The following is a 24,578-nucleotide window of genomic DNA, read 5'->3' on the forward strand; positions in this document are numbered from 1 at the left end:
CTGGGCTACTCATGCAACCTCTCAGTGCTCTGGGTAACTCCCTAAGACTATAAGTTGTAGAAAAGGTGCTCACCTATTTTAGTAGGAAGAGTTTTGTTCTGAGTTTCTTTGCAACAATGAAATCACTGATCTAGTTCCCCAACTTTTTGTCTATCCTAAGTCTCTTCTTCTCATTCCACATTACTCATCCCAGACATGACATAGTTTCAAGGTTTCCTCATAATTCTATTTATATTCCCTGGATGTGGTCCAGCTAGTTTATATCATTCTAAAATAAGGTGCCCAACACCAAATGCAGCTCAGTTCTTGAGCTGGTGGAGTGGAGTACTCCCCATTATGGTAGTGCTGTTTCAATAACATATATACTCAACTTGGTATAGAAATCTATCTTACCCTACAGGAAAGTAGGAAAGGAGGGGATAAGAAAAAGGAGGAGGTGATAGAAGGGAAGGCAGATTAGGGGAGGGGGTGGTCAGAAGCAAAACACTTTTGAGGAGAGAGAGGGTGAAAGGAGAGAGAGAGAACAGAATAAATAGGAAGGGGGGGCAGGGAATAGGATGGAGGGAAATACAGTTAGCAATAGTAACTGTGAAAAAGAATTTTGAAGTAAGCTTTCCTGATAATGGCCTAATTTCTCAAACATAAAACAATCTCCACATGCAATAACCTTGCATTCTTATGGGGGAGACAAGCACATATGGAAAATTACAACTTTCATGGGGGTACTGTTTGTATATGCTTTAGAGAGATGAACAGAATTCAGCTGCATATACTTAGTTAAGAGGAAGGATTGGGAAACTATCAATGAGGAGGATCACTCTAGAAGGTTTTTAGTTGCTGGGCCTTTGATGTGTTGACCAATAAGATTCTGTGAACTGAGGCTAATCATCCTGAGTGGTTTTACTCTAAAGGGGGAAAACATTCCCCAAAGGATATAAGCCAGCAGTAATGGTCATAGGAAGTGGAGGCAGTAGAGGGTGGAGCTTTATCAATTTCCATATTTATCTTATTTTATCTCTTATTTTGTGAAGCTTGAGAAACCACTGCAACAGAAATACTGTCAGATAAAACAGCCTTTTAATCTGGATGCTGTTACGTATGATAATGTAAATGATGTGATAAAATAATGTGATAAAAAGTAGATATTTGGAAACTTAAATATTTAATAAGGTATATTTTGTCATAAAGCAGATGATAATAATAGTAATAATAACATTTACTATAGTAGTGAATTTATTTTTATTTGAAAATATTGACTATTATGAAAGTGTATCTGGTAGTTTAAGGATGTAGCTTCAACATATTAATGATTAGTCAACTTTTAGGTATATTCCATATATCTGAAGCCCTAGAAAATGGGCAGTTTTAATTTATAAGTAAAGGATAAATGAAAAGTGAATTGCTGGGAAATATCAGGGAAGATATTCAAGCCCTATTTTGCTATTTAAGGTAAAAATACTTTTGTTTGAGCTTTGATTACAAACATAGTTGTCTGAATTTTCATGAAGTCAATAGTAGAAAATGATATGTGCTGCAGTCTGGGAATTGCTAAATGTGGACATCTGTGCCTGGGAAAAGTTTTGGGGATGACTTTGTCATGGCATAAGGTAGGATCCTACTGACTTTATTTTTCCATTGTGCTATCTTCTTTCTTTAAAATATATATATATATATATGTAATTTGTTTGTTTTCTGTTCTTAACGTTCATTTCCACAAGAATTTGAACTCAAAATCTTCTCCCCATTTCCCCCCCACCTTAGGACAGCATGCACCTCATCCACCCCTTCCTCCAGTCTGTCCTCCCTTCTATTACCTATCCTTCTTCTACCCCCTTCCCCTCAATTTTTCTGTAGGGTAGAATAGATTTCTGTACTCCATTGCCTGTATAGCTAAATTTCCAGTTGCATGTAAAAACAATTTTTAATATTCATTCTTAAAGCTTTGAGTTCCATATTCTCTCCCTCCCTCCCTCCTCAACCCACTCACATTGAGAAAACCAGCAATTCAATATAGGTCATACATGTGTAACACTGTAAAGCACTTCCATATTAGTTATGTTGTAAAAGACTAACCACATTTCCCTCTGTCCTGTCCTGCCCTTCATTTATTCCATTCTGCCCCTTGACCTGTCCTCCCACAATAGCATTTGCTTCTTATTATCCCTTTCCTCAAATTGCTGTCCCTTCTATTGTCTTCTCTCTCTTATCCCCTTCCCCCTTGCCTTCCTGCGGGGTAAAATAGATTTCCATATCCAATTGAGTGTGTGTTACTCCTTCCTTATGCCAAATCCCATGAAAGTAAGGTTCAATTATTTCCTTTCATCTCCCCTCTCTTCCCCTTCATTGGAAAAGTTCCTCCCTCTTTTATGTGAGATGATTTGCTACATTCTACCTTGCCCTTTCTCTTACTCTTAGTACATTCCATTCAACAGTAAATTTTAATTTTTTTAGGTATTCTTCCTTCACATTCAGCTCACCCTCTGCCCTCTGTATATGTACATATAAATAAGTATATGCATATGTATATATGTGTATATCTATGTATTTTTATATGTGCATATATATATACATAATATATAATCCCTCCAACTACCCTAATACTGAAAAAGGTCTCATGAGTTACAAATAACATCTTTCCATGTAGGATTGTAAACAGTTCAACTTTAATGAGTTCCTTAAGGCTTCTCTTTCCTGTTTACCTTTTCATGTTTCTCTTGATTCTTGTATTTGAAAGTCAAATTTTCTTTTTAGCTCTTTCAACAAGAATGCTTGGAAGTCCTCTACTTCATTGAAATTCCATTTTTTTCTAAAGTATACTCAGTTTTGCTGGGTAACTGATTCTTGGTTTTAATCCTTTCTCCTTTGACCTCTGGAATATTATATTTCAAGCCCTTTGATCCCCTGGGGTAGAAGCTGCTAAATCCTGTGTTATCCTGATTGTATTTCCACAACACTTGAATTGCTTCTTTCTGGCTGCTTGCAATATTTTCTCCTTTACCTGGGAACTATGGAATTTGACTACAGTATTCTTAGGAGTTTTCCTGTTGGGATTTCTTTCAGGAGGTGATCAGTGAATTCTTTCCATTTTTATTTTACCCTCTGGTTCTAGAATATCAGGGCAGTTTTCCTTGATGATTTCCTGGAAGATGATGTCTAGGCTCTTTTTTTGATCATGGTTTTCAGGTAGACCAACAATTTCAAAATTATCTCTCCTGGATCTATTTTCCAGGTCAGTTGTTTTTCCAATGAGATATTTGACATTGTCTTCTATTTTTCATTCTTTTGATTTTGTTTTGTGATTTCTTGGTTTCTCATAAAGTCATTAGCCTCCATCTGTTACATTCTAATTTTTAAAGAATTATTTTCTTCAGTGACTTTTGATCCTCCTTTTCCATTTGGCACATTTTGTCTTTTAAACCATTCTCCTCATTGACTTTTTGATCTCCTTTGCCATTTGAGTTAGTCTATTTTTAAACGTTATTTTCTTCAGCATGTTTTTGGGTCTCCTCTCCTGTTGGCCTTCCAGGCTGTCTTGGGTTGGAAATCTCTCTCGCTGTCATTTTGTGGCTTCTGCTGCTCTAGAATTTGTTTAGAGTCATTTTTTCCAAGTATTTTTGGGCTATGGGGGTAGAGCTAGAGCAGGTCCATCCTTCTACTTTGCCATCTTGGCTCCACCCTCCATTTTCTTTCTGAAAAAGAAATTCCCTCACCCATTTAATCCTGAGCCTTGTTTTTGCCACTATGTGATGAAAGGCTTGACTTTCAAGTGTGACTCATGCCTGGAGTCAAGCAGAGCTAAGGAAGTATTTCCTTCCCTTTTGATATATGACATTGTAATAACGTTGTTCCTCCTTTTGCCTTGTGTAGCAAATTTCTATAATCAATAAGTTTTGTAAGTAAAATACTAAATCTATTGAATAATAGATACTGGAACATCTTTGAGTTACTATAGTAGAATGCAAGCATGAACATCTTATAATTTTAGGCTGTATTTGTGGTCAAATTATTTTCCTTCTCCAGTTCACTTTACAAATGAGGAAACTGAGGCAGTTAGGGTTAAGTGACTTGCATAGGGTCAAATTATAATATAGGGATGATATCCTCCTAAGGAGGAAAAGATTAGACAAAGTAATAAGACAAAGATGTGATATAAAAGTTTTCTAAATAAATTGAAAAGCAGATTTTGAGAAAGCAATATGATTGTATGAATGATTTCCAAATTTATCTATCATGGAAATTCAGGCTTTGAGTATGTTTTTAGGAATAAATTCTCAAAATTAGATGGAGATTTTACATATAAATTGTATAGATAATGTTAAAAAGAGTGAAATTATTTTCCCATTTTTAAAGTATCATCTGATCATTTTAAAAGGCAGAAGGACTCATTTTATCGTTGGACCCTCATAAATTTTTAAAAGATTCTTGTATCAGGTACAGTATTTAGGTAAGGATAGAAACAGCAAATGTTATACAAACTAAAATTCTCTGAAGTTGCAAGATTGAAGAACCAAACTTAAATGATTGCACTAAATTATATTAAGTCAGAATTGTCTAGGAACCTCTTGATTTGGAGCCAGAGAAGCAGAGCTCCCTTTAGAGATGTCCTGAGAATAAATCCCATTGTCCAAGAAAAGATATCTAGGGACCAGATAACTACATGAGACATCTGGGACTCAAAATGTACAGGTTAAATGGACATTGAGAATGAGTTGCTAGGATACAGGGAAACTTGATGTTGGTTAATATTGGTGTTAATTATTGTATTACTTTGGTCTTTTGTTTCAAGATATTTATATTTAAGTTTTCCTGGTTGCCTTGATGGCCTGTAAATCTCCCTTTCAAAACTAGTCCATTGTGTGCCTTCTAAGTAGTTTGATCTATAATGTGACATTAATGTGGCCTGACTTAATGTAATTATGATTATTAATTTATGAAAAAATGTATTGCATTTTTGGAACCTGTTTGACTAGGAAACTAAACCATCTCTATGTGCTGTTTAGAGATGCTGACCAGAAACTCAGATCCAAAGACTGATACAAGGAGTTTTCTCTAAGGCCCTCACCAGGTCCTTCTGAGTACTCCTACAGCTGCCAAACTTGTGGGTGTGTACTCTTGGATCATCCAAAGAAAGCCCCTACTTCTGAGAGGATGCCAAAACCCTCTGGGAACCTTGAGGTTTGTCTAGTACAGATCCAGAAGCAGCTGACATCCACATGAAATAGCTCTCCCAATTTCCGATGAGGGCTGAGTATATTATTCTGGCTTATTTTTTTCTTTTCTTTTTTGTTGCGTACCCAACCTCCAAGGCCCTGATTCAATCATGTATTGACATTTTCTCCCTCCACATTCCTGGCCTCCCTCTCATTTCAGTTTGCAAGCAAACAATGGCTAGCAATGATACCTGTAGACACACTTCCCCAATAGGTTCCCTCAAGGAACCTACTCCTGGGCGACATCTCATCCTGGCCCAACTGGCCGCTCTTGGCAACCTGGTTTATACTTGCCTCTGCTTTACTGACCAGAAGGGTAAGGGCTCTTTCAGACCCTCTCTCCCTTTGGTCAAAAAGGGGGAAATGTCAAGCCATTAGGAGACACCCTGTTTTCCATAGCTAAGGCCCAGCAAGCAAGTTGTGCCCTGAACTTGGCATAGCAATAATCCTTTGTGCTCTTCCTCAGGATGATCTCACCTTCAAGCAAAAAATCACATAATTAATGTATTGCTTTGAGCAGCACCAGGTGTTCTCTTAGCTCATACAAGCCCTGGACAAGCTTGGACAAGTATCCATATTCAGGTCATGAAGCCCTGCTAGGAATTCAGCTTGGCACATTAGTGCTTTAACCTTTCATTGTCAGGACTACAGCTCAGTGTGTAGCCATAGGTAGAAGTATTGAGATCTGCCTACACTGAAGTGGGTCCCCTACTAGGGGCAAGGCCTTGGCACATGTATCCTTGCTTGCAAGCTCTTTCCCCTAGCTTGAAATTAAACTTTTGTTTGATTCCTGATTCTCCTGTCTCTAGCCTTCTCTGTTCTGCTCCAGATGTCCACTGGTTAGAGGCTAGTTCAGTCCAGTTGACACTATCTACCTACCTACCCACATGTCCATCTACTTATCTATCTATCTATCTATCTATCTATCTATCTATCTATCTATCTGTCTGTCTGTCTGTCTGTCTGTCTGTCTGTCTGTCTGTCTGTCTACCTACCTATCCATCTACTTATCTATCTATCTATCTGTCTGTCTGTCTGTCTGTCTGTCTATCTATCTGTCTGTCTATCTGTCTATCTGTCTGTCTGTCTACCTACCTACCTACCTACCTACCTACCTACCTACCTACCTACCTATCTATCTATCTATCTATCTATCTATCTATCTATCTATCTATCTATCTATCTGTCTATCTATCTGCCTATCTAGCTACCTACCTACCTATCTACCTACCTATCTCTCTCTCTCTCTAAACATGTCTATAGAAGTCGACACATCACTAACATGTAATCATAGATTGATCACTTTCTGGTTTTAAGATGTAAATTTCCTATACTCATTTCCTTTATTTGTCTTGAAGTGGAAATTTTGGGGAATGAAAACTATAAGGATTTGTGGAAAGTGAATGTTTGTACTCTATGCTTAGTGCCAGAAGCCTTTCATAGAGTAGGATTGGAAGAATGATTTGAATGAGGGTGGGACAGAGCAGTTGGTAAAAAAGGGAGGACATTCTAGGTACATGGAATGTAAAATAATTTCCAAGGTCAGAGAGAAGATTCATTTGTTTGATAATAATCTCTTTCAAATTAGCCTCTCTTCAACAATGACTCCAATTACTTGGAAATCAGGAATGTCGTGTAATGATTTATAATATGGTCTGAAATAATGGCAATTCTTCTCAATGAGTAGAAATATTTCCTATTATTTTGATGTTAGAGTGCCAGAAATTGCCAAAAAATGAATACGATTGTGTAATAACTAATAAATACCATGCTACACCATAAACACTGATTCATGATATCTTCCATCCAAAACTGGGATTAATTTGATCCAAAGCAGATGAATGAGGAAAACAGCTACTGTTTTAAATAGTTCACTTGTAATTTTTCCAGAAAAAAAAAAGGCAAAATAGCTACAAATCATTATTGGGAGATTTAGCATGTTTTTGCAGTCTTGTCAGGATCAAATTAATCTTTGGAATCTTTAGAACATAACATTTTCCATGGAGTTAGTACTAAATGAACAAATAGGAAGACTGATACTGTTTTTTAAAGCAATATGATAATAGATTTATGAACTGTATTGTGAAAATGTTAGACTGTGCTAAGTGGCCCTTTGTAAAATGCCTTCCACTTCAAGAGAACTACAAGAAGACATTCTCTGTGTACCACAGTATGCCTTGAATACATAAGAAAAGCCTATTGTGTTTCTCTCAAACCATCTTCTTGCTATATATTCATTATCTATTTTAGGGGAATTTTGAGGAAGAAACCCATTATGTAGCTATCAGCTAATATGTTACTAGGGCAGCTCGTTCCAGTTTCATCTATGAGCAGATGCTTTAGATGAAAAGATTTAAATCCCTGCATTGAATTTTCTGGATTGAGAAAGAGGGAAGATGAATGAAGAGGAAGAAGTGGGGGGAGAAGAAATACACAAAAACTGCTTTGGCAAAGAGAATGAACCTGACTCTAACTGAGAACCAAGAAAGTGTCTAATTCTTCTTGGTGATGCTTATCCCAAGGATTCCTGCCTCCTTTCTTTCTCCCTCCCAGATCTAATATGAATCCAGCTCCTTTTTAGCTCCATGTACGACATCCTTTAATTTCCTTCATCCTGTCCTCCCTTTCTCTCTTAACTCTTAAAGAATATTGAAGCTCTTACAAGTGGAAACAATCAGAATTTATTTTGATCCAGCAAATGTTTATTGAGGGTCTATTCTAAGCAAGGTATAGATATAAGGATGAATGAGAGAGCTGGGGTAAAGGGGAGTAATAATGGAAGTTTATCAAATAAAAGTAGAATTTGAACATGTAGGAAGTAAAACCAAATCCTCGGAGAGATCAAAGGAGTGAGAAAAGACTGTCTTTTTAAACTGAGTAATATTCTCAGCCTGGATCATGGAAGAGGACAGTATTCAATACTTCTAAGTAGTGGAGCAGGAATTGCTGCTATAGGACCTTCAGCAGGTCACTTAATTTCTCCTTGACTCTATTTCCCTCCTTGTGTGAAAAATTAGTTTAGTACTCACAGTGCTGCTTCACTGGTTGTTCTGAAAGCATTCTGAAGTCATGTCCTACGCTTCATGACCCCATTCAGGATTTTCTTGGCAAAGATATGGGATTGGTTTGCAATTTTCCTTCTCTAGTTCACTTTACAGATGAGGAAATTGAGGCAGACAGGGTTAAGTGATTTGCATAGGGTCACACAGCTAGTAATTCTCTGAGGCCTGATTTTGAACTCATGAAGATGAGTCTTCCTGATTTCAAGTCCAGTATTCTATCCACTGTACCACTTAGCTACTATATTTCTGAAAGCATAAAACACTATAAAGACATAAGTGATTATTACTGCTACTTTAGAATTACTTTTCAAACTAGGGCTGGCAAGAGAGACTAAAGAGTTCTGGAAGGGGGCATTCATCACAAAAGAGTTGCTATAAAAGAGCAATTATCTTTGTGGTGGCAAAACACAGACACACACAAACTGGAAAACTAAGACATCCAAAAATTGGAGAATGACAGGGTAAGTTATGGCATGTGAATGTGATAGAAATCTGTTGTGCTGTAAGAAATAAAGAAAAAGATGAGTGCAAAAAGACACGAAAAAACATATTAAGAGATGCAAAGCAAAGTGGGCAGAAACAAAAGAATAATTTACAATAAAGGTTAATATCATAAAATGAACAATCTCAAAGACTTCTAACTTGATGTAGAGTGGAATAACCAAAACAAGGAGAACAATTTATAAGATAATAACACTGTTAAAAACAAGCAGCTCTTTAAAAAGTTGTAAGAATTGTAGTGCGTGATCATTCATGATTCCGGAGGATGAATGATGAAATGTGATATACATTACAAAGAGGTAGTGGATTTAGGGTATGGAGTGAGACAGGAATATTTTTGTGTATAGCAATTGGGAGGATTTTTTTTTTTGCTAGACTGCATATAATTATAAGAAATTTAATTGTTTTCTTGGTTTTTTTCCAATGGAATGGAAAGAGTAAGAGGAAATAGATTTTTTGTTATTTTTATTTTTAATAGAGAGTTGGGGGTTGCTATAGATATGAAATGTAGCATTAACTTTCAGTTGAGGTCACTGTATTTGCCTGTTTTACTTTGTTACAAGAGAACTCTCCCAAGTGAGAGTGATTTGCAAATGTTTGTTATGTAAAGACAAAACACATCAATAATACTAAAAATGTAAAAAATATTAATTTAAAAAGTACTACAAAAATGGGGGAAAAGGAGAGCCTTCAGCTGAAGAGGGTCTTTTCACTTTTCAGAACAAAGTGAGAATCTGTAGTTTTGTAGAGGATTTAAGGAGGTAATTGACCTGTCAAATTACAGACTTTTTATGGAATGATTTAAAGCATAGTTGTGGGGAAGTCTTGGCTCTGACTCTCTCCTTCTCTGATTCCTCTCCCCATTTCCCCACCCATTGTCCCAGAGGACCAGAATACAACAGAAATAGCTTCTGCTGGTTTCCTGTAATAGCCCCTAGGGTCTTACATCAATGCCTGGAGGTAATGAGTTTCAGTTTAGCCATCAAGGGCTCCAAAAAGGAGCAGCCCCCAGGGTACCGAGGGTATGGGGTGATGTGAGGGGGAAGGGGAGATGCTGTGGTGCCAGGTTCCAGGGTTGGGCAGTAGATAGTTTAGGCCAACTCAGCCTTTCAAGTGCTTCAGCACCACAAGCATAAAAAGCACAAGCACCACAGTTAGGGCTGTAGTAGCTGTGGGGCCAGGGTCAGCGAATGCAAGCACAACCCTGACTCTGGACCAAATGGGTGGGGGCAGCTGCAACAGGGCTAGCCTGAGATCCTCAACTGGATCTTTTTGAGCTTGCCAGAGACCAATCAGAGTAGTTGTGGGGGGCTCAGAGGGTATAATCTGTGAATTTGAGGCAGTTCTCAAGGGGTGACTTCCACTATAGTCAAAAAGAAGTGGATCCTCAAAATGCCTAAGGTGAAAAACTAAGCCCCTGCTGAAGCACAGATAACAGCAGTTAAAGAAAGATTGGTTGAGATTCTTCTACCATCTCAATAGAAGATCACAAATGAAGAAGAATTAAATGATTATAAACTAAGGAAAAGAAAGACTTTCGAGGATAATCTAAGGAAGAAAAGAACTGTGATTATTAACTGGAAAAAATATGCATAATGGGAAGAGAATCTAAAACAAATTTAAAGTACTTGTTCCACATATCAGTGTGTCTTAGATGTCATCTATCAAAATATCACTCTCTGGCTAAAATATGAAGAAATGGAAATGATGAACTGCCAAGTAAATAATGGCTGGAATACCTGGGATGGGACCCTCATATGTCTTCCTTAGTTCAACCAGTTCTGGTACAAATATAGTTATATGGAGATGTTGGGAAATATTGTTAGAGACTGGCAAGTATTTGAATGATGAGTAGAATAGCAACCTAAGGAGCAAGCCTGGCATTTCTCCATCAACTTTGAACTGAGATAAGGTGGATTGAGCATATTGTATTTGCAAATGGTTTGTCTTCTTGTACCCTGATGTTAAGAACTAGATCCAGGAACCAAGATGGCATAGTAAGCAGGAAACTCTCCAAACTCTACCATACTCACCTCCAAACAACCATAAAATAGCGCTCCCAAACAAATCCTGGATCAGTAGAACCAGCAAAAACGATGGGATGAAACAATTTTTTAGCCCAAAAAACTTGGAAAGTTGGCAGGAAAGGTCTGTTTCACTCAGGTAAAAGGAGAATGCATTTAAAAACAGAAAGCATCCGAAGTAGGCCGACAGGAGATCCTAAGCCACAGTGCAGTGCATCAGGCAAAAACCAACAACAGCTTCCTTCTTTAACCCCATATGTCTTAGCAAAGCCAAGGAAATGGGCAGATGCCAGTTCTGAGTAACGCTATGTGCTACAGTATAGCCTGGAGAAAAAGGCAGGGTGGGACCCATGACATGTGGTTGGTTTTTTTTTTTAATTTCATTTTAAACAAATACAAAATGAGAAAAGAAAAATAAATGCCATGTGTACAGTAGACCGTAAGAAAGGATTTAATATAAAACAATAAATTTCCATTCCATGAACACCTATATAACAAATGCTACACGTTGGTTTCAAGGTTGCTTAGCTTTTCTTTGCCTTCTTGTTGGTTTTATTTTGTTCTGTGTTGTGCATGTTTTACTTTTATTTTTTTCCCTTCCCAACCCCCCCCAAAGAAGGCTACAATTAAGCATGGATATATATGCATGCATATATATATATATATATAAGATAGGGATATATATATATATATATATGTAAAAGATAGGGAGATATATATATATATATATATGTATATATATATATATATATATATATATATATATATATATATATGCATATATAAGCCTGTATATATATGCGTATATATGGAGAGAGAGAGAGAAAGAAGAGATAGGTATAGATAGATATAGACATAGATCTATAGGTAGATACATACACACCTATACATATATATATGTATGTGTATAAATACACACACACATATATACATGGATATCTATATACATACTTATACTTACACATATATAGTTATAGACATATGTGTAAGACATCACTATATTTATTTCTTCCTATCATCTGTTTCTCTGAAGGTGGACAGCATCTTCCTTCATAAATCCAAGTCTTTTCATGTTTTTTTTAAATCAACCAACTCATCATTTCCTGCACCACAGCAATATTCCAACCCAACAGCATCCTATCTAAGAGATAATCTATGAAAGTTCTACCCCCAGCCAATTTTCTGCATTCCTTCTATTCTTGGCTACACAGGTTTCATTTATACAAGAAAATGTTATTTCAAAATAATTAAAATTATCCTTTTAACACTTCAACAATGCTCTCAGTTTATAATATAGTTTAATTTCTGATACTGCTGAATATACCTCCTTTACATCTTTAAGTAAATATTGTAAATAAGTAAATAAGAAAGTAAATAAGTATTGACTTTACCTACCCATGAGCAAAAAGTATTACTTCAATTATTTAGATCTGAGTTTATTTGTATATCACATACATTTTCAGCATAGCCCCCAGAAAACAGGTAGATGCAAATGATGGGACATCACACATAACTCAGCATAGCCAGGTGAACAGGCAGCCATGAGCTTGGGACCCTGCGTGCGCATCAGTGTAGCCCTGGATCAGCAGACAGACCCCAACACAGAAACACCCACTGGTCTCAGCATACACCAGGCACCAACACTATGCCCCTGGCTCAGCACCAAGTAAACTTCCAGAACTCTGTGGCTTCCAGCAGCACCAACCAAATATTACCCCCACCTCAAGACAGCAGCAGGCATGAGGGTGCCCCATGAAGGCCCAAGGGCTACATCAGTATAGCATCAAATAAACAGCTAGGACATGTGACCCCTTACATAAGAAACCTGAAGCAGTGCCCCTACCACCCTAGGAGTAGAGTTCAAATTTAAAAGTGAGGGAAAAGACCAAAAAAGATGAAGAAAAACAACTACTACAAAAAGAATCTGACCATAGAAAGTTATTATGGTGACATGGAAGATCAAAACACAAACTCAGAAGAGGACAACAATGTCAAAACATCTATGGGCAAAGTCCCAAAGAAAAATGAGAAGTGGTCCCAAACCAAGAAAGAACTCATCAAAGAACTCAAAAAGAAACTTAGAAATCACTAAGAGAGATAGAAGAAAAACTGGGAGAAAATGAGAATGGTGCAAGAAGATTAAGAAAAAAAATCAACAGCTTGGAAAAAGAAAACAACTACTTAAGAAGTGGAATTGTCCAACTGGAAAATGAAATACAAAAATCCACTGAAGAAAACAACTCCTTAAAAAGTACAATTGGCCAATGGAAAAGGTGGTACAAAAGCTAAATGAGGCAGACAGCTCCTTAGAAGTTAGAATTGGGCAAGTGAAAGCTAATGACTCCATGAGACATCACAAATCAATCAACTAAAATCAAAAGAATGAAAAATAGAAGAAAATATAAAATACCTCATGAAAACAATGACTAACCTGGAAAATTGATTCAGAAGAGAGAAACTGAGAATAACTGGATGATCTGAAAACCATAATCAAAAGGAGGACCTGGACAGCATCTTTCAAGAAATTATCGAAGAAATTTACCCTGACATCCTGGAACCAGGGGACAAAATAGGCATTGAAAAAAATCCACTGCTCACCTCAGGAAAGAGAATTCAAAAGAAAACCTCCAAGGAACATTATAGCCAAATTTTAAAACTATCGCATCAAGGAAAAAAATCAACTATCAGGGAGCCACAATCAGGATTACACAAGACTTAGCAGTTGCAACATTAAAGGATTAGAGTTCACAAAACAGGATGTTCTAGAAGGCAAAAGTGGTAGGACTACTGCCAAGAATCCCCTATTTAGTGAAATTAAACATAATACTACAAGGGAAAAAATAGTCATTTAAAACAGAAAGATTTCTAACTTTCATAAGAAGAAGAGAAGAATTTAACAAAACATAGATCTCTAATGTTAAGATCCAAGAGAAGCTGAAAAAGGAATAAGAAAACATAAGGGATTCAAGAGAGCTAAACTCTTTATATCCCTACAAGGAAAGATGATATTTGTAATTCCTAAAAAAATTGTACCACTAATAATATAGCTGGAAGAAATGTATGTAAACAGAGGGTATGGGTATAAGGTGAATTTGAACAAATGCAAAAAAAAAATATATTAAGGGACAAGAAAGAGGAGTACACTGGGCATAGAAGGAGGGGAGAAGTAGAATTATTTCATATGAAAAGATGTGAAAGATCAATTGTAGTGAAATATCTATTATAGTGGAGGGGAAGATGTGGGAGGGTTGGCAATGGGCATCAGTTGAACCTTACTGTCATCAGAATTGGTTCAGAGAGAATAATATACACAAACACTTGAATATAAAAATCTATCTTATCTGACAGGGAGGTAAAAGGGGAGGTAAAGGGCATGAGGAGTAGAGACTAACAGAAGAGAGAGCAGATATAGGGAGGCTGTAGACACAAGTAAAACAATGGTGAAGATGGAAAGGGTAAAAGGAGAGAGAGGACAAATAGAAGAAAAAATAAAATGGATTGAAATAGACAGGAGTTATAACTGTGAATATGAATTGGATGAGCTCTCTCATAAAATGGAAGCAAATAGCAGGGTGGATCAAAACCCTGAATTCTACAATATGTTGTTCATAAGAAACATAGTTGAAACACAGAGACACACACAGAGTAAAAGTGCTGGGGCAGTGTGGTGCCAACACAATATTCACAGCACTTACCACAGCCATGAATATCCTGGTACAATTCTGAATTGTGAAATACAACAGAGTCTCCACATGGAAGATAGAATCAAAACATTTATTCAAACACCAGAAAGTCAAATCCCAACATCAGAAAGCCAAAACTATCATAGTACAAAAGAAATCCATCATAGTCACCAAGAAATCTACACACATTATCAGGTCTTCCTACAAACAAACAAACACTAAGGAACCTAGCTGTCTGCCTTTCTCTCTTCCTCAGTTCTGACTGCTCTGACCAATTTCCTCTCAGCTGTTCTAGCTCTGCCTTTTTCCTTTTCCACCCTCTTACTTCACCTCGCCTGCTCCACCCCTTCCTGTTCCATGTGACTTAGACTCATTTGACTCAGGCTTCCATGTGATTTAAACAGGTCACATGGGCCTGTTAATAGATGGGAAAGATCTTCCCATTAAGAAGTAAAATGACATTAACAATAAACTAAATACATTATCAATACATTTTGCCCCAAGATCTTTCTTATCCATTACATAGGTCAATGGAGCGACTGGTGTCAACAGAACTTTAACAGGGACAACAGAAAATAAGCGTATAAAACAATATATTAAGCAACTGGTATCAACAGAACTTTACAACAACTTTAGATCGCACAAAATGATCACATAAAACAATATCCTAGGGTGTGACTTGAGCATAAGCACCCCATCCTTCCCTCCTCCAATAAATGGGGCCCAAAATCTTAGGGTAAGGAATGAAGGTCTTTTCTTCCATATTTACTTCCTGCTAAAATTAAATGTAAAGCTGTCCCTGTCCCAAGAGGTCCCATTCCCCAGTTCTGTAGCTGGCATCAGGATCTTGGTTGATACCAGGTTCAGGACATTACAGTTGTGGACAGAGGTGGCATCTGGCTTAAGTGATCAGGCATCTGCAGATGGAGGGTACTAAGCCTGCAGAAAACAAATTTAGCAAACAAGTTTAACAAACAGAAAGTCAAAAAGAAACAAGTAGCCAATAGCCAAAAGTAGGTAGGTACAGGGTCAGCCATGCTTCTGGAATCTATGAACCCATTATCATAGCCTTATTCACTGTTGTTTACTGTTTTCTAATTTGCAGTTTGGGGGTCATCATTCTGGCTAAAGGTATACTTTCTTTAACTTGAACTGGGGGCTGGCCAATTTCCTTTTCTCCCTGCAGGTGAGATAAACTTGGATACAATGTTTCAGGAGGTTCTGTAGGGCCAGTTCTTATTTCCCTGCTCAGTCTAATATCAAGCCACCTTTCTCAGTACATTTTGTATGGTTCATTAGTTGGAATGACATCTATTCTTCCAAAATCTACCCCTGCTCTCAATAGAGCAGTAAACAATTCTTTTCTTGTCAGTCTATTCTGACTTTAAATCCACTGGCTATTTACTCTTCTCTCTCAAGGAAATTTATCTTTTTCTCTGGTTCTCATCATCCAAGATACCAACAATTCTCCCATCCTTTGGGTGAACCGATTCAAAATATCTGTAATCTCCTGCTGAGTAAAATCTTCAATCACCTCTCCAAACTCTATGTGGCCCCTTTAACTCTCCTGTTGTGCTTCTGCCTGAGAAGTCTCCCTTGCATCCTTTCTCTTGTTACATTTTTGCTTCTTTTTGTGAGCTAAGCTAACAACATCTTTTTCTTCTACCACCTGAAACTTTCTAGCTTGATCTTCTACAGGAAATTTTGAATGCTACAGGATAAAAAGTTTCTCATGTAAACTAGCCAATTCCCTTTCCATCTGAACTTTCTCTTCCAGCAGCTTGTACCTGCTTTTTACATATAAGACGATAACTTGTTAGCAAGGCCCAGCCTCTCCTACATATGCCTGCCAATTCTTTCCCGTTCTATTGGTATTCCTGGACAGCATGTTTCTAAATCTCTAGGTCCTCCCTTCTGTAGCCTCAGTTCCCAGATTTCAGAGTCCTGTACTTTTAGCTCATTCTCTTGTTAGGGAGGAATAAGGCAAATCCTTCTGTTCTGAGATATTCATTTTTTTCCCTCTGTCTCCTCTGCCTTTCTGTCTCCAAACAGAGATCTGATACTTCATAATCCCATCCTTCTCACCACTTGTAGTGCCAATATGATATTCACAGTGCCTATGGCGGCCATGAATATCCCATCACAATTTTGAATTGTGAAATACATCAGTCTCTCCGCATGGAAGACAGAACCAAAACATTTATTTAGACACCAGAAAACCAAATCCCAGCATGAGAAAGTGAAATTCATCATAGGAACAAAAGTCTATACACCATAACAATGCAGAGGAAAACACCATTCCCAAGCCTTCTCCTTTCTAGACTTCCCACAAACCATCTCCCTTAAACAAATCACAAACAAGCTCTTACTCACACTAGCCAGCCACCTGCTTGCCTGCATCCTTCCTACCTCTGACTGCTCTTTTACTAATTTCCTCTCAGCTCTGCTCTTGCTCTGTCTCTTCCTGTTCCACCCTACCTGTTCCACCCCTTCCTTTTCCATGTGACTTGACACATGCGGCTCAGGTTTCCATGTGATCCAGGCAAGTCACATGGACCTATTAATGAATAGGAAAGCTCTTCCCATTTAAATTACTATTATATGGAGTAACTGAAGGATTGGGTTCTACTGACAGAATAAGATTGGAAGCTAGAGTATGGGTAAAATGGAAGGCCAGATGATGTTCCGAAGGCTGTGGAAATTATAGCACATGGGAAGGATAATACTGTAACTGTTGTTTATTCAGGAGAAGATGATTAGCAAATTGTAACCTTAATTCATATATTCTACCATGAATGAGGCTGTAATAGTGGGTTCATGGACTCCAGAAGCACAACTGACCCTGTATCTACCCTGCTTCTGGTTTTTGTCTCTTTGTTTCTTTTTGTCTGTTCACTTTGTTTGTCACACTTGTTTTCTGCAGGCTTAATACCCTTCACCTGCAGATGCTAGGTCACTAAAGCTGGATTTCACCCCTTACCCATAACTGTGATGTGTCACCCCTGAACCTGGTGTTGACCAAGCTCCAAATGCCAGCTAAAGAACTGACCTCTCAAATGGGACCTCTTGGAGCAGGGACAGTTCTATGCCCAATTTCAGCAGGAAGTAACTATGGAAGAAGTGACCTTCATTCCTTACCCCAAGATTCTGGGCCCCATTCATTTGATGGGAGAATGATGGGGTGCTTGTCCTCGAGCCCCACCCTGAGATATTTTTACGTGCTTTTTTTGTGTGATCCCTGTTATATTGTTGCAAAGTTCTGTTGACACTAGTTGCCTAAGATATTGTTTTATTTGCTTATTTTCTGTTATCCCCATTACAATTCTGTTGATACCAGTTGCCTCAGCAACTGGTAATGAATGTGAAAATCTTGGGGCCATGTGTTATGGTCATTTAAATGGGAAGATCTTTCCCATTCATTAATAGGCCCATGTGACCTGCCTGAGTCACATGGAAGCCTGAGTCACATAAGTCAAGTCACATGGAACAGGAAGGGGTGGAACAGGAAGGGACAGAGCTAGAACAGAGATGAGAAGAATTTAGTCAGAGAGCAGTCAGACATAGGAAGGATGCAGGCAAGCAGGCAGCTGGCTAGTGTGAGTGAGAGCTTGTTTGTGATTTGTTTAAGGGAGCCTGCTTGTGATTTGTTTAAGGTAACTGATTTGTGGGAAGCCTAGCAGGGAGAAGAACTGGGGATGGTGTTGGCCTCTGCACTGTTATTGTGTATAGATTTTTGTTATTATGATGGATTTGGCTTTGTAGTGTGGGTTTTGGCTTTTTGATGTCTGAATAAATGTTTTGGTTCTGTCTCCCATGTGGAGAATCTGTTGGATTTCATGATTCAGAATTACCCTGGGATATTCATGGCTTCTGTAGGTGCTGTGAATATTGCATTGATGCTACAGGCAGAATCTAATATGCTTCAACTGAAGTTAAAAAAGCAGAAGTTAAAAGTAGCAATCCTGATCTCAGACAAAGGAAAAGTAAAAATAGGCCTAATTAAAAGAACTAAGGAAGGAAACTATATTTTGCTGAAATTTATCAGACAATGAAGTAATATCAATAATTGAATGGAATGAAGTTAGTGAAAACTTCTCAGTGCTTAACAAAAGACTTTTAGTAGATGGTTAGGCCTAAGTTTCAGTTTCCCAGAAATCATGTGATTTTTGAGAATATGAAACTTAAACTACCCCCTGTGGGTTGCCAAATCAGCATAACTATGCCCCTTGGGTTGCCACATCAACACCCACATCAACATAATATCTCTTGGTTATTTCACTGCTGCCTTGTCCCCTATTCACAGGGTAGGCTGTCACATTTAGATTGTGAACCTGCCTCCCAGCCAATGGGAGTAAAAGACCAGCAGGGAGGTGAGATCTGCATTAGGGCTATATAATCTCTATTTTTGCCTTTTGTAATTACCTCACTCTCCTGATTACTTATCAGAGAGGACATGCCATTTCTCACAAGATTGTAATAAAATCTTGCTGCTTTGCTTCTACCTTGAGAAATCTCTGATTTTTGTTTGAGTTGGTGGTCTCTGACCCACACGATAACTAAACATATATGTACCAAGTGGTATAGCATCCATATTGTGAAAGAAGAAGTTAGGTGAGTTATAGGAAGAAATATACAGCAAAACTATATTAGTGGGGGACCTCAACAGTCCCTATCCAAATCTGATAAACTCAACCAAAAAATAAACAAGAAAGAAACTAAGGATGTAAATGGAATATTAGAAAAGCTAGATGTGACAGACCTTTGCAGAAAACTGAATAGGAACAAAAAAGAATATATCTTTTTCTCAGTGCACTTACACAAAAATTTATCATGTGTTGGGGCATAACACCCTCAAAATCAATATAGAAAGGTAGAAATATTAGATGTATTCCTTCTATGTTGTAATGTAATAGCAATTAAACTCAGCAAAGGGCAATGGAAAGATAGATTAAAATCAATTGGAAACTAAATAATCTAATCCTAAAGAATACATGGGTCAAAGAACAGATCATAGAAATGATCAACAATTTCATTAATGAGAATGACAACAATAAGATAACATGCCAAAATTTATGGGATGCATCTAAAGCAGTATTTAGGGGAAAATTTATTTCTCTAAATTCTTACATCAACAAAAGAAAGAGAGCGAAAGTAGGTCAATGAATTGGGCATGCAACTGAAAAACTAGAAAAAGAACAAATCAAAAACCCCCTATTGAGCAACAAATTAGAAATCCTGAAAACCAGAAATGAGATTAATAAATATGAAAGTTAAAAAAAACTGTTGAGCTAATAAAACATACTAGGAGCTGTTAATATGGAAATAAATAAGATGGATGTCATTGATTTATTTGATTAAGAAAAGGAAGAAGAAAACCAAATGTTCGGTATCAAAAATGAAAAGGGTGAAATCACTGCCAATGAAGCAGAAATTAATGCAATCATTAGAAAATATTTTCTCCAATTATAAGCCAATAAATTAGGCAATCTTAGTTAAATAGATACTTACAAAAATATAAATTGCCCCTATTAAGAGGAAATAAGATTCCTAGATAATCCCATCTTAGAAAAAGAAATTGAAGAAGCCATTAATGAGCTCGCTAGATAAAAGTGCCCAACACCAAGTGAGTTCACAAGTGAATTCTACCAAACATTTAAAAAACAATTAATTTTAATAGTATTTAAAGTATTTGGAAAAATAAGTGGAGTGTTACCAAATTTCTTTTATGACACAATTATGATGCTGATGCCTAAGCCAGGAAGAGCTAAAACAGAAGAAGAAAATTATAGACCAGTTTTCCTAATGAATATCAATGCAAAAAAATTAAATAAAATACTAGCAAGGTTATTACAGCAATTTTATGATAAAAAAAAATGCAAGGATTATACACTATGACCAGGTGGGATTTATATCAAGAATGCAAAGTTGGCTCAATAGTAGGAAAAATATAAATATGATTGACCATATCAATAACAAAACCAGTAGAAACTGCATGATTATCTCAATAGATACTGAGAAAGCCTTTGATAAAATATAGAAACCATTCCTATTAAAGACAGTAGAGAGCACAGGAATAAAGGGAGCATTCCTTAAAATAATAGAGAGTAGCTATCTATAACCATTGACAAGCATTATGTGTTATTGAGATAAGCTAGAAGCTTTATCAATAAGATCAGGGGTAAAAAAAGGTTGCCCCTTATCACCACTGTTATGTAGTATAGTACTGGAAATGTTGGCTATAGCAATAAGAGAAGAAAAATAAAACTAAAACAATTAGAATAGGCAATGAGGAAATAAAACTATCACTCTTTGCAGATGACATGATGGTATACTTAGAGATCCCTAGAGAATCAACTGAAAAAACTCTTTGAGATAGTTAACTTCAGCAACCTTTTAAGATATATGATAAACTCACACAAATAATCAGCATTTCTTGCCTAGCAGCAAGAGATAGAAAGAGAAATCTCATTTTAAAAACTGTAAACAATATAAAATACTTAGAAGTCTACTTATGAAGACAAACCTAGAAACTATATTAGCACAATTATATTACACTTTGTCAGATCTAAACAATTAGAAAAAATATCAATTGCTCATGAGTAGGATGAACCAATATAATCCAAATGACAACTGCTTAAGTTAATTTACTTATTTAGTACCATATTAATCAAATGGCCAAAAAATTATTTGATAGAGCCAGAAAATATAACAACAAAAATCATATGGAAGAACAAAACGTCAATAATACCAAGGAAATTAATGAAAAAAAATACAAAGGAAAGTGGTCTAGCAAACCCAAATCTCAAACTATATTATAAAGAAGTAAATAATAGGGCACAAACTAGATACAGGCCAACATCTCACACCATATACCAAGATAGGGTCAAAAGTTATATGATTTAGACACAAAGAGTGACACCATAAGCAAATTAGAAAAGCAAGGAATAGTCTATCTGTTAAATCTATGGAGAAGGGACAGAGAGCATTACAAAAATGTAAAATAGATAATTTTGATTATATTAAATTGGAAAGCTTTTGCACCAACAAAACCAATATAACCAATATTATAAGGAAAACAAAAAGCTTTCCTCAACAATCTTCACAAAAAGTATTTCTGATAAAGTCTCATTTCTCAAATACATAGAGAATTGAGTCAAATTTATAGTCAAATTTATTTTAGCCATTCCTCAATTGACAAATGGTCAAAGGATAAGAACAAGCATTTTTCAGATGAAGAAATTAAAAGTGATCTATGAAGAAGTGCTCTAAATCACTTTTGATTAGAAAAATACAAATTAAAACAACTCTGAAGTACTACCGCACACCTATCAGATTGGCTTGTATTCTTATGACTTTACAACATTTAGGATTATCTGTTCCTCTCTCCATCATATCTTCCTCTACAATTCCTCTCATGGCATCTTGGTCGATACTTGCCTCAATTTGTCTTCTTTCATAGAGATGGTGCTATTGGGTTCCTTGCCCATGTAAATCTTCAAATTTTGCAGAGGAAGACCTGATGGAGAGGGAAATAGACAGTGCTACGTGTTGTGAATTTAAAGGCCACTGCTAGGAAAGCAGAGAAGTGGCAGTTGGAAAAGAAGAATTAGAGCAGGCCCTTCTAGGGATGGGATATTAGCAGGTGGCTTTTATGAGGAAGATTGTAGCAATAGCCACAGCTGCAAAGAAAGTTTCAATGGTCGCATTATTTCTAGGAAGTTTGAAGCCCTGAGCTGCTTGCATTGAAAGGAAGAGTGTCAGCAGAAGACTTGTTCCCAAAGGCAAGGATACTAAGCATGGATTTGGCAAAAGCTGTGTGGGGAGAGGTGGGTCCAGGATGAACTGAGAGACAAGGAAGGTTCTGGAAATTGCCATGGGATTCAGTAGAAATACAGTCCAGTCATAGAAACTGGGAAGAGACTATCCAGCTGGACCAGAATGAGATGTTGAGTTGAGAGACAGTTGTGGGCTTAGGTTATTGAGCTTGGGGCTTAAGGAAGCAAATCTAACAATTTGTTAGGCCCTCTCCTTAGGGATGAGGGAGGATAGATAAAGAATGGCATTTTGATCCCAGCAACTTAATTTCTTGAGGGAACCTATTGGGGAACTGTGTATCAGGTATCATGAAATTCTCAATGTTGTCAAGAATGTAAGCAGATTGAAAAATAGGTTTTGCTTAGCTATTGTCTGTACAAACAGAAAACGAAGTGGAAGCTAAGAATACAGAGAGAAAGAATGCCAACACGTTTGAATCAAGGCTTTGGTGATTGGAGGCATAACAAAAGGGACAAGAAAGAAAAGTAGAACAATATCCTCAGCTCTCTTCACAAAAATCTTGCGTCAGCTGTCTCATCTAGATGTTGGCTGCTTCTGGGTCTGTATGAGATGAACCTTGAGCTCTCCAGAGGGTTCTTCCATTCACTCAGTAACTGGGCCTTTCTTCTGATGGGAAAAATGGATCCAGGCTTCCACATCTTGGAGCTTGGCTGCTGTACTTGTTAACGGTAGGACTTGATAGGTATTCAAAGGAATGTTTCTGAAGATGGTGTTTCCAGTACACCCAGTCTCCAGGTTTCAGTTCCAGTTCAGTGGAAGAGGACTCTGGGGAGAAAGACGGAGATACAAGCTGCTGGTTTGTTTGTTTGTTTGTTTTTCATATAACTCCAGACAGGCCTTTACAATACTGTAAAAGGGGGTCTTTAGTCTGGATCTCATAAGAGAAACAGAGAATTTTACAAATGGATGAGAGATAAGGGCTAATAGGGCAAGAGGAAGAACCCAAGAGAGGTGAAAGTCCTCCACCAATTTCACCAGCTGTATTTTTAGTAATCCATTTACCCTTTCTATAAGATTGATTTGGGGTGGTTGGGGCCATGACTTTAACAGTTAAAAGAGGACAGACCCAATAAAGTGAATGCCACAGTCACTATAGTGATCCTAAGGGACTCCCATAGTTGGGATAATTTTTTTAAGAAGTGTCTTGGCAACAGAAGCTTCCATGGCTCATCTAACAGGGAAAGTTCCACCCACTGGGAGAACATACAAACATATACTTCTAATCATTAACAGAAGGGAGTTGGGCAAAATCCATCTGTCATGCTTTGAAAGGTACCCTAGAGGGAGGAAAATGGCCAACTGGAGGCTTCAAAAGTTGGGAGGGGGTTATACGCTAGGCAGATGATACAAGTGGTTCAGGCAATCTTAGGGGCTCTTGTAAACTGCTCCCACCAGTACTTTCTTGCAAGCTATATTAATTTTTCTGGAGGAAATGGGTGAGCTTGTGCAGATGTTCCATCATAGGAAAGTCTAGAGCATCAGGGAGAATCAAATACCTATTTGGCTCATGCCAAAGTCCAGTGCAGAGTTCCTTAGTGTACTCCTCAGTTTCCAGATTGGTGACAGCAGGGTTCAGTAAGGTTTCTTGTGCTAAGGTGATCTTTTGTGGTGTAAGATCTGGTAAGGAAGGCTGTCGTATCATGGGGTTAAGAGCAAAGTTGATGGGAATTAAGGACTGTAAGGATGCCTTCTTTACATGAAAATCAGCAAAGTCATCTTCCTTCTCACATGGGCCATCTTGTCTATGCCTAGAAATCTTGACAATAACCACAGCTTTGGGAAGGGCCAAACAGTCAACAAGTCTAACAACAAATATTTGGTTTCTATTGATCATCCCAGAAGAGGTAAAAAAGGAAAAAAACCAATACTTCCACAGTATCCCAAATTCATGAATGAGCCCCGAAGCGCATCTGCTGTCAGTGAAAATATTCATTCTTTTGTCTTTAGTTAAGTCATATGCCCTAGTGACTGCTTCTACCTTGGCTTGATGGGCGGAGTAGCCTACAGTAAAGAAGAAGTTTCAATCAGCTCGAAGGCAGTTGTAGCAGCACAATCTGACATCAGCTCCCCTCTCTGATTCCTAGGGCATGACTCATTGGTGTACAGAGAAAGTTCTGCATCAGGGAGTGGGGCCTCGGTCAGCTTAGGGTGGGGGTAGTAAAGACAGCATCAGTCAAGGCAGCATAATCATGAAGGTCTACTATCTCTTCAAGGGGTTCTGGTAAAAAGGTTGCAGAATTCAGAGTATTATGTCTGTCACAT

At 37.5% G+C, this 24,578-nt stretch overlaps 1 long non-coding RNA gene and 1 pseudogene across 2 annotated transcripts in view; both read left to right on the top strand.

Annotated features, from left to right (window-relative positions):
• LOC140526419 (uncharacterized) overlaps positions 1-24,578 on the top strand; it is an 82,311-nt gene that overhangs the window by 9,936 nt on the left and 47,797 nt on the right. The gene's annotated exons all lie outside the window — the stretch shown is intronic.
• On the top strand, positions 5,385-11,141 carry LOC140530403 (uncharacterized; annotated as a pseudogene).

This window comes from Notamacropus eugenii, chromosome 2, assembly GCF_028372415.1.
Source record: "Notamacropus eugenii isolate mMacEug1 chromosome 2, mMacEug1.pri_v2, whole genome shotgun sequence".
Classification (NCBI taxonomy): domain Eukaryota; kingdom Metazoa; phylum Chordata; class Mammalia; order Diprotodontia; family Macropodidae; genus Notamacropus; species Notamacropus eugenii.